Here is an 11569-nt window from a genome sequence, read left to right as displayed (position 1 = left end):
ATTGACTCTATTTACAACTATGGAGTATCCCATTCACACTTTGACTACAAATACTTAACTTTTATTAGGCACATCAATCAGGCCACCTACTAAGCATATTTACAAGCCACACATAGAAGGAAAAGGACCTAGAAGGCGGCGCCTTGCAAGAGGAGACATAGTTTGACCAAATCTGTCAATCTACATTGAAGGTAAGAGAGAGCATTTGACCATACTATAGTGATTGTATCCCTCCACCTGCTTGAGGTAGCATTTGACCACTCTGGGATAGCCACATGCTTGACAATCCAAGAGGTGCATCTTGAGTATGCACCTCCCCTTGAAGAAAGTTGGGCCTTAGTTGCCCTAATTTGCACTTTGGTGGCACGAGTATTTATTTTGAAGGGGGCACACCCCTGTCTTGCAAAGGTGGCATGTGTCCTTGCATGAAAGGTGTGATCCCAATACATTGTGTTGTTTGTGTTCCTTCACTTGGAACTTTGAGGGACAAGAGCACTTGGAATAGGAACATGCAAAGGAATACATAATGTTGCTATATATCTCTTTGCATGCAGCATGAGGTCCATTGCACTCACATAAAGTATCCTTCTCCACTTTGAAGCACACTTGGAAGAGGGTTAGGAAAGGTCTTCTTGGTTTGACTAGAGAGCTGGAGCATATGGACAAATCATGGAAACTTGAGGAGTTGCATCAAATTGCTATGCTTGCAATGCAAGGGTCATCTCCCCTCTGGTAAAAAACAATATAGCCTCTATCACCCGGATACAACCTTATTAGGCACAAGTTATGTAGGTAACCCATCATTCTATGTTGTGCCTACATGTATGTTGGGTTCTTCGATGGCCAAATCAATCGCTAAGGCATTGATTGCTTCAAGATCCATCAAATACATAGCACCAAATCACCTAGCTTGCATGGCACATGCCATTACCTGCTACATCCTGACTACTTTGACTTGGCCTTCAACAATCATATAATACCTTAAGACACAAGAGGTTGGTGTGGGCTAGTGTTGTGCCCCACCAACACAAGTCAAAGCCACTTCCATTGGAGACCTTGTTATGTCTAGATCTATCTTTGGAATGCATATGCAGCCTAAGTCTTTATACCTAGCTTGTTCCAATGCTCCATGATGAGCTGCATCCATCATGAGAGACTTGGAGGGTGAAGCCTCCTTCGAACCAACTTGGCTTGATCACGTAGCCAACCAACTACGTTGATCTCACAGAGAGTGGAATGAGCTTGAATGCACAAGTGGGCTTCTCAAGAGAAGGAACCTCCTTGAAGTTCACCTTCATGGTAAGCATAGACTTAGTGTCATTACTACATAACTCCACCAATTGGGACCAATTCACAAAGATCCATTCATTGTGATCAGTCCACACAAGAGGCACCCCAGCCTTTGCCTCAACTTTGCTATATGATGGCTCTTTCTGCTCTGAATTGGCCATTTTAGTATAGATGGTTAACTCCTTGTTGAGTTCACAGGAGTGGATGGTCACTTGCTCTAGCAAATGTCACCCACTTTCTCCTATTCACAAACTTGGATTATTAAGGCTTAGGAGTCGATATGGAAGTCTTGTCCTTTGCCTCAGGGGATGGTGTTATGTTCTCAAGTTACGCCCATGCATTAGCTTTGGGCCTCCATCTTCTTTCTCTTCCTGCAGCTAATTTTTGCTCCTTTTCTTTTTTTTTGTTGCATTGTTCGTTTCTTTACTCTCCCATCACAAGGATATTGCTAGATATCCTTCATTTTCATGGGGGGTGTTCATTTCTTTATACTCATGGCATTGCAAGTCTTCTATTGTGCAACTTTGATTCTCTTCAACATGGTAGGTGGCCATTTCTTTAGACTCTTGGCATAAGGAGTTCTTTATCTTAGAGATGTGCATCGCGAACTCTTGAAAGATGGTCATTTGTTTATCCTCTTCGCTCAAGGATCTTACTAGGTATCCATCATTGGCATGGGGGTTGGCGGTTTCTTTATCCTTCTAGCTTAGGGAGTCTTTGATTGGTGTATCTATGTTGTAGCATGAGGCCATTACACTGGCTGTCTTGGGGCTTCTACTGATGTGGATGATGGAGTGAGGCACAATGGGACTCTTACAAATATCCAAACGCTCCCCCTAAAGGACTCAAACAAGTTTGGAAGAAGTTGGAGTAAGTAAAATATCAATGGGATTGATATACATAGCTCAGGGTTTGACTATTGCCATGAAAGCTTGAAGTGAAGCTCTTCATCTCAAGCTTAAATAAGTGATAAAGAATCTCCTTAAGTAATAACTTTTCAGATTGATTATATCTAGCTTTTGCAATCAATGGATTCCTTGTCTTTGGCAAATCATGATGTATAATTTTTGGACATTAAGTGTATCTTACATTGGTAATTAAATTATGCAATGGTATTTAGTGTATATAGCTAGAAGGGTAGCAAGGCCGCATGCCCTACCACCTAATTTTTTTCCCTTTATAACCTTTGCTATTTGCATTGAAAATTTACTTTGCAACCATCACTATATGCATCAATATTTGTGTCACTATATACATTGCTATTTGCATCGTTATTACAAGTAGCAATGCATATAGCTATGCAAATAGCGACAATTTTGTTGTGTCACTAATAGGGACATGAATAGAGATGATGCGTGCAAATTTTTCCATGAATAAATCCATTGCTTTAAACATAGTTATTTGGTCTATATGTTGTAGTGTATGATTATCATTACAACCAAATTTGCTTTTAAAGTTGTGATTATCTTTTAGATAACTATATATATTAAATGGGCACTTAACAACACGTTTATAAAGCTTAACATACAAACAAAAACCATAAAATAGAAACATAAGTACAAATGAAGAATAGGTAGAAACATCATAGATAAATTTAGGACCATAGTTCAATGTGTGATCTACTTTTCCCTTCTTTAGGAAAGGAAAGCCATAACACGAGTAGCCATACTATTGAACTTGAGTGTGTTTGAAGTTCCATTTAACTTAATGTAAAAGCTTGGAATTTCAGATGAATATAAAATCACTTTTTTATTAGTGTTAGGGTTTGCTATAGGGTTGTGCTTTTACACGTGAGATTACATGAGAACTTACATGCACTTTTAAATGCATTTCTAGCAACCATGTCTATGCTTCCATTTTGTTTTACTGACTTGTATTTTAAGAGAGTAGGGTGTTCTTTCCATAAGTTGTTGAATCACTTTGTCTTTCAATTCTTTGATTCCTTAATTATAATATTTAAGGATGGGTTACTTACATGATATTTTCTGTGAATTCTATTGGTGGGTGTAGCGAGAGTTGTTGGAAATGCCTAGATTCACACCAAATATCTAGATATATATATATATTGGTCTTCATGTCTACGTAGCATTTGCATCTAGATTCTTACCTTTCTAATTAGTAGAGGATATGGTTTGAATTTCCATTTAACTAAATGTAAAAGCTTGGAATTTCAGATGAATATAAAAGCACTTTTTTATTAGTGTTAGGGTTTGCTATAGGGTTGTGCTTTTACACGTGAGATTACATGAGAACTTACATGCACTTTTAAATGCATGTCTAGCAACCATGTCTATGCTTCCATTTTGTTTTACTGACTTGTATTTTAAGAGAGTAGGGTGTTCTTTCCATAAGTTGTTGAATCACTTTGTCTTTCAATTCTTTGATTCCTTCATTATAATATTTAAGGATGGGTTACTTACATGATATTTTCTGTGAATCCTATTGATGGGTGTAGCGAGAGTTGTTGGAAATGCCTAGATTCACACCAAATATCTAGATATATATATTTGTCTTCATGTCTACGTAGCATTTGCATCTACATTCTTACCTTTCTAATTAGTAGAGGATATGGTTAATGATGTACAATGATGATGACATGAATGAAACTACTCTATGATTTGTGCACTTGCTTTATTAGCCTGATGTATCAATTACGTATGTTTTCTATTCAAAATTTGTCTATTTTTTGTCATGATTCATAATCCAATTTAAGCATTAAATTTATACTTTTCTTGAGAAATTATAGAACATTTATGATGGTTAGCTTATACCTTTTCGAGAAACATCAACCCATTAACACTCTCAACATCAATATTTATGATGGTTAGTGTATATCTCTTTATAGTGGATTCAAGCTATTAACATTGCCAATATCAACATCACAAAAAAAATTTAAGGTCTAGCAAATGTGTACTTTATATGCTCAACTTTCCCATTCATTTGCAAATATTAACTTGAAAGTTTTAATTAATTTTAATAATATTTTTAGCTTTTGAGCCTTGGTTATGATAACTAAATCATGTTGTGTTATTCATCACTCGAAATCTTGAATAGCTAGTCTTCTATTGAATGTTCATGGAAGATTGACATTTATTGTTGAGATAAATACCCATCGAAGCCTTTGGAAGAGAAGTTAATTAAAAAGTTATTGTGTCTTTTATCATATGTGCTGTTCGTGAACTTGTTTAGACTCTAGACGGTGTTAGAAGTTTGCACGCAATAAAACATAATATCAAAACACATTTTCTTTCCACAAAAGTTCTTTTTTAAATATGCAAGTAAGAGATGTATTAGAAGGTGGAATATTTACATTTGCATACACGGAAGGAGGACTCAATAGAGTTAGGTAGAGCGTCTTGGCGCTAATATAGAACTGATAAGCTCTTAGATCTTCAAGAAACTATCTTATGAGGCTTTATGACAAACTGCAGTACTAACTGTTTGAAGAATCGAATAAAACGGCGACACTCATAAGGGAATATCATGCCTATGCTCACTGATGAGATGTTATTCTTTTTATAAACGCCATGTTATGCGAGGTAGAGGTGGTCTGCGAGCCTAGGTTTTGCCACTACAACAAGGGGAGAAGCCATACAAATGGTGATACCAAAGAGCTCGGACATGTCTTGGTTAGGGTCTTTGAGGGACCAATCGAAGGCATGCACAAGAGTGGCGAGAACAGTCTGGACAACAGTGATGGCTAAGGGCATGCCAGGGCACCCACGGCGACCAGATCCAAAGGGGAGGAGCTGAAAGTGGTGGCCCTTGACGTCGAGGTTGCTACCCATGAACCGGTCCGGGCAGAAATCCGTTGGTTTGTCCCAAGAAGCCTCATCCCTACCAATGGCCCAGACGTTGACTAAGAGGCGAGTCTTGGCCGGGATGTGGAAGCCTGCTATCTCACAAGCTTGGGTGGACAAGTGTGGGAACATGAGAGGCCCCCCTGGATGCAGTCGCATTACCTCCTTCGCCACTGCCTGCAAGAATGGGAGGTTTTGCATGTCAGACTCCTCCACCATGCGCTCCTTCCCCACCACCGCGTCTATCTCAGCCCTTAGCTTCTCTAGTTCCCCCGGGTTCTTCAGTAGTTCCGCCATACCCCATTCGACTGTGATTGTCGATGTGTCCACTCCAGCAGCAAACATGTCCTGTAGTGCCAATCACGAGTTGCAATTAAATTAATATTGCGTATCGTAAGAGCTAGTTGATGCACTTAGTCTTGCTGCGTATCGCAAGAGAAACTATCACTCTTGCTTATTCTCTAGCACATCAAAGAGCATTCGTTTATTTATACTCACACTACAATGAGTACAAGGGCAGCTATATAATCAGTCACTGTTGCTTATTGAGTAATTGTGTAGCATCTCAAAAAGCATTCGCCCATTCATACTCACGTGTGTGTGTGTGTGTGTGTGTGTGTGTGTGTGTGGAGCGATCAGACATGATCAGGTTTCACGTGTCACATACGTATAGGACTGCTTTGACATTGTCGTCCGTGATCTTGCTGTCAGAGGTCCTCTGCAAGGAGATCAAGAGATCCAGGAGGTCGGTTCGGCGACTTGACGACGTTGTCTGCCCAACGTGCGTGCAATGATCATCGGCGCGCCGGCGGTCGAGGACTGCCTGGAGGACGGCGTCGCTCTTGTTGGAGAGCGCCTTCATCTGGCGGACGCAGCCCTGGAGATCCAGCCACTGCAGCCACGGCAAGACGTCGCCGATGTTGAAGGCGCCCAGGAGCTTCGACAGGTTGTACATCACCACCTCGGAGAAGTCGACCCCCGGCACCACGGAGGCCATCTCGCGGGCGTTCATGCCGACAGTCATCCGGAAGACTACGTTACAGAGCAAGTCGAAGAGAATAGGTCGGATCTCCAGGACGCTGCCGGCGCGGTCCCGCACGGAGCGCACCACGGCCGCCATTTCCTCCGCCCGGATAGGGAGGAACTCGTTCATACGCTTGGGGCCGAACATCTCCAACACGCAGATCTGCCGGACCTGCCGCCAGTAGGGGCCGTAGGGCGAGCACAGCACGTCCGTGCAGCCGTAGAACATGTGCTCGCCCGCCGCCGTCCATGGCCGCGTCGCGAAGGTCAGGTCGTGCGTCTTCAGGACCTCCCTCGCCAGCTCCGGCGACGACACCACGATCGTCGGGGCCGACCCCAGGCGCATGAACATGAGCGGGCCGTGCTTCTTGGCCAGCTGGTACAGGGCCCGGTGGGGCAGTGGGTCCCGTGCCAGCAGGTGGAGATGCCCCAGTATTGGCAGCCAGCCCGGCGGCGACGGCAGCTGCTGCCTGCTCTTCCCGACACCATCCCCCTTCATCATTCTACAGACGTACACTAGTACTACTGCTGCTATCGTAGCGCACAACGCCCAGCCGCCACCCACTATATTATTATAATTATTAATGCCATTAAGCACCGCCGCCATAGCCATCTCTCAAATCGTACGTTTAGTGCGATTAGCTTAAGTGTGTGATGGCTTAATATAAGACGTCCAATGATCTATGTCTCGGCTACAAGTTGGAATCTGATATATGCCAGAGCTATGTGCTGAATATGTGAGTCTTGAGACGTAGTCAAGTCATCCCGCGGTAACACGTGACGAGAGGTAAAAAGTCTGCGACTCTGCTTGAAATTCACTGCAGCCAGACGTCGTCTTGAATACCTCTGCGATCTACTAATTAGACAAGCTGTTAAGAGTCGCTCTATCCACTTCCAGGATCTCATCACCAGACATTCCAATTTCCCAGCGAAAAGAACATGCGAAGACATCTCTGCCAAAAACGGCACAACGACTGCACTCACATAACACAATAAGTCTTACCCGATGTTTGAAAATCCAACCATTGGACAGCACCACCCTCCAATGTTGGGTTGGAAGAATACGTCTGCGATCTACTAATTAAACAAGCTGTTAAGAGTCGCTCTATCCAGAATCGCATCACCAGACATGCCCAGCGAAAAGAACATGCGAAGACATCTCTGAAAAAACGACACAACGACTGCACTCACACAACACAAGAAACCTCGTATCTTAAATACTTGTAAAAGACCATTGATATTCATGGCCACAAGTACAGTGGTGGAATAAGCCAAGCATGATATTACTCTTTCACTTAGGTATCGAGGAGCTTAGAGCTTGTAAATACCTTAATGGACAAGGATAGGGATGTGACCATTTCATGACCCTTGTTGACTTGTTTTGAGAGACAACGACTGCACTCACACAACAAAAAAATCTTCTCCCATGCTTGAAAATCCAACTACCCTCCAATGTTGGGTTGGAAGAAAGCACTCTCTCGGCAAGAGAAAAAGATGCACGGTTCTCCTTCCTCACGGACGGTCCCTTTCACATCTAGAAGAGGCATGGTCATAGCACCATTCACGCCAATATAAAATAACCTTTGTTCACAAAGCTTTGCAAACAATAGACCACGATAATACACCCAAACAACCACTTTAATATAAAAATGGAAAGGAACCTTACAAGATCTTTTGAATTGAGGCTAACCAATCAAGTGAAAGATGAACTCGAGTTCTGACATGGATTGTGGAGCTTAGTCCCTTGTGAGCTTGGTTCCTCCTTTCGCACTATCATGTGCTAAAGCATTACCCTTCTTTTTTTTCACTTGAAAAAGTGTTTGGAGTAGCTTGCTTTGCTTGCTTGCTTGTAGATGCTTCTTTTGTATGTTAAATACTTTTAAAATACCATTGATATTCATGGCCATAAGTAAAGTGGTTGAATAAGCCAAGCATGATATTACTCTTTCACTTAGGTATCGAGGAGCTTAGAGCTTGTAAATACCTTAATGGACAAGGATAGGGATGTGACCATTTCATGACCCTTGTTGACTTGTTTTGAGAGTCAAATTCTTGGCCATATGAAAAGTATCCTTTTCATAGAGCTACTTACATAGGAGACTTAAATACATATATAAGGAAAACCCATTAACCTCATCCAAAAACCAAAAACATTAGAGTTTTTTTTGTCATTGATATCGAAGAACACTTAAAATTATTCAGTCTATTAACACCGAACACATAAATGAGTTATCCAAATCTACAGTTGCATCCTTTTACTAATCTGCTTTTTCAACATGTCTAAAACTTCATGTGTGGCAAGGGAAAAGACTAGATAAACCAATAACAACATAATAGATTTTGTTTACACAAACAAACTAGCTTGCCTAAAGCATATAATTAATACAACCTTCTGCTAATTCAACATAGCAAGGAAGGTAATCTTGTTTGGAATACTCTATGCTATGAGCTTTGCATTCAAGGAAGCTCTTTTTCTCTCTAAAGTATTACTATTTTTTTTTTGGGGCATGTCCTAGACCACCACTCTTGCCATACATGTTGATGAGAGATTTCACAACAAGAGCATCATGTTCCATAGCCCTACATGTAACTAGATTTTGAATTTGCATCCCACTACCTAAGGATCTTACAATTGCGAAAGCTAAAGGAATAGAAGCAAATGTGATATTATTGAGAGATGATTCTAAGCTCTTGTTTGCCACATGGCCCCCTTTAATGCAGCACGAACAACATTGCACCTTCCGTGCATTGATTGAGAATCTAGAAGCTAATTGAGACATCTACATGCTTGATGGCATTGTTTAATACAATAGTGAATCTGTTTTCATTCAATAATGTCATGTTGACCGGTACATGCATTAAGAATGCTAATGTAAGTGATCTGATTTAGAATCAGCCCCTCCATCACCGTTTGATAATAAATCCAAACAACCTCCTTATAGCATTGAGCCTATATATAGGTAGCAATCACTGAGTTCTAGGTTATAAGACTTTATTCTAGCATTTCATCAAATGCCCTATAGGGATTTGCTATTGAGCTACATCTCGCATACATGCTAATGAGAGAGTAGTAAAGAAAAGCATCTAGTAATGATGTAGTACCAAAGATGTACGTGTGAATTTGCTTACAATTCCTTGAAATTCCCATCCAACTGCATTTTCCTCTCAAGCTCCATCGAGCTTCTGAAGTTGTATCAAGCACACGTGTTGTCCTCCACTTTAGAACACATCTAGTAATCTTTGCCCATGTATCCAGAGCAGGGTTACACCAAGAGGGTCATACTATCCTCATTTATTGCATGCATACAAGAATGCTTTGCCTAGACATGCAAGTCCTTCATGACCATTGATTAGTCACACAAAAGATCCTTCTAATTGAAAAGGCAATTAGAGTGTGTATAGGACTAAGTGGGTTTTCTACAGTCAATAAAAACTTTGAATCGTTTGGGCCTTAGGCGATGGCCACTTTGCCAAACAAGAATTGTGAAATAGTAAGAGGTAAGGCATTATCTACTTTCTCACTAAGATCATCGTTGCATCATAGCCGAAGTTCACAAATTGATGGAACTCCTAAAATGAGTATCATAGCAATATTTTATGACTTCATATCTCCTCTAAATATGCAAGGAGTCCCTAAAAGAATATGCTCCTATAATTAGCTTTTTATGATGGAATGATAGTGTAACTATTAGCTTTGTATGATGTAATAATATTGTTTACAAAAGAACCAAGAAGTATACTCAGATAACCTTTGATCACTAATAAAAAACAAATTTATGGCTCTGCCATTTGGACTTTTCATGACATTGGGTTTGTGTACATCAAGCTCTAGATTCGAAAGTGCCATTGCCAAATCCAAATTGTCCAACAAGTATTAAATAACACAATAATATAGAAAAATCCAACCAAAGAAAAGGAATAAATCAGTGCACATAATGCATATAGTTGCTCATACTATTCAATGAACCAAGTCAAACTCTTAAGTCCATTTCTAGTCATGGTCATGTCTCACAGCCAGAATAGAGATTATGATGGAAAGGCTTCAAACAAAAGCATTTGATGAGCTACTCTTGGAAAAATCTCAAATAAACAACCAAAACAAAAACAATGCATCATACCAAGGCAATAGTTCTAATGTTGATTTCATGACCTCCATGTGTATAGCTCGGCCGGTGTAAGCTTTCAAGCATAGTATGAAGGTTGTTTGATCTATAGTTTGACCTTCCTACTATATGTGTTTGAAATAGTCCTTTGGTACTTCTTCATCCAACACATAATTAGTTCACAACACCATGTCGAGCTACCAATCTATAAAAAAACCCCTTTTCTTTTGCAAGCATGCCACATTTAGTATACATGCCCACCAATGAGCTACCGACATAAAGCTCTACCTCAAACACCCTTTTGATTGTTTTGTCGTGTATTGTTTGGCTTGTTTGTAAATTCTTTAGGGCACTACAAACTTTTGAGAAAGTAACAAATGTGATGGCATCTACAAACAAATTCTCAAGTTGCATCTACCTAAAACAATCCAAGATTTCCTTATGCAACCCATGATTAGCATACTTTGCAATCAGTGCATCATGTAATACGACATCTCACTGTATTGCACATAGTATACATATCAACTAGTGTGTTGCCCAAGTGGAGCTCTTTTTCTAGATCCCTCTTAACTGCTTCAAGAAATATTTCTTGGCTTATTTGTAAATCTCTAGATGAGTGCATTCTTTCAAGCTACAGACAAACATGACAAAATAACGTGACATGCCATCCATTTGCATTTGTCAATGACACTTTCCTTCTTCCTAACCAAATCCTTGTTCAACATAACTAGAAATCGATGTATTCCATGAGATTCCAATCACCTTGTGGTTATCTCAATATGTAGTGTTGTACTATTTTTTATGCTACTACAATTCACAGGCCTTTAAGCTACTCACAAGTGTGAATACATTAGGAGTAATGCAATCTAATTGCATTTTCCAAATGTAATCTCACATCCTTACCATGCCCACATTTAGCATGTCATGCAATTAAGCATTCCACAATATAATATCATGAGCTACACGTCTATAAAATACATAGTGTGCTTCTGCAACAAGTTGCGTTTGCCATGCATATGGACTAGTGTGTTTCCCACACTTGCACATCACCATTGGAAATCTCTCTTTCCGATCCTTGCTACAAAGTAATATTTGCATGTAAAATCTATCCTTTTTGCAAGTATTTCAATCCAGCACTGTCCTGACGGCATCTACCACTGCAAACTTGAGGGCAGAATTTTTTGTCAAGCTTTTGGACTCTTAAGTGAGCATCATTTAAAGTTATTTTTTGTTGTGTGTATCTTTTGTGTTTGCATCTGCATGATGCGAGCACATATAGTTAGGCTAGGCACAATTTTTTCAATGCATTCATAATTTTTGCGTGGAAGCATCGCTTGATTGATTGCATAAGCA

The 11569-nt window shown here is 40.2% G+C and overlaps 1 pseudogene; it reads right to left on the bottom strand.

Moving 5' to 3' along the window:
• Positions 1–4592: 4592 nt before the first annotated feature.
• On the bottom strand, positions 4593–6720 carry LOC148017380 (cytochrome P450 CYP736A12 pseudogene; annotated as a pseudogene).
• Positions 6721–11569: the final 4849 nt, after the last annotated feature.

Source organism: Lygodium microphyllum, chromosome 22 (assembly GCF_053477565.2).
Source record: "Lygodium microphyllum isolate KBCC chromosome 22, Lygodium_microphyllum_v1.1.10, whole genome shotgun sequence".
NCBI lineage: Eukaryota > Viridiplantae > Streptophyta > Polypodiopsida > Schizaeales > Lygodiaceae > Lygodium > Lygodium microphyllum.
Note: the sequence above shows the minus strand (reverse complement) of the source record. Positions and strands in the feature narration are given on the sequence as shown.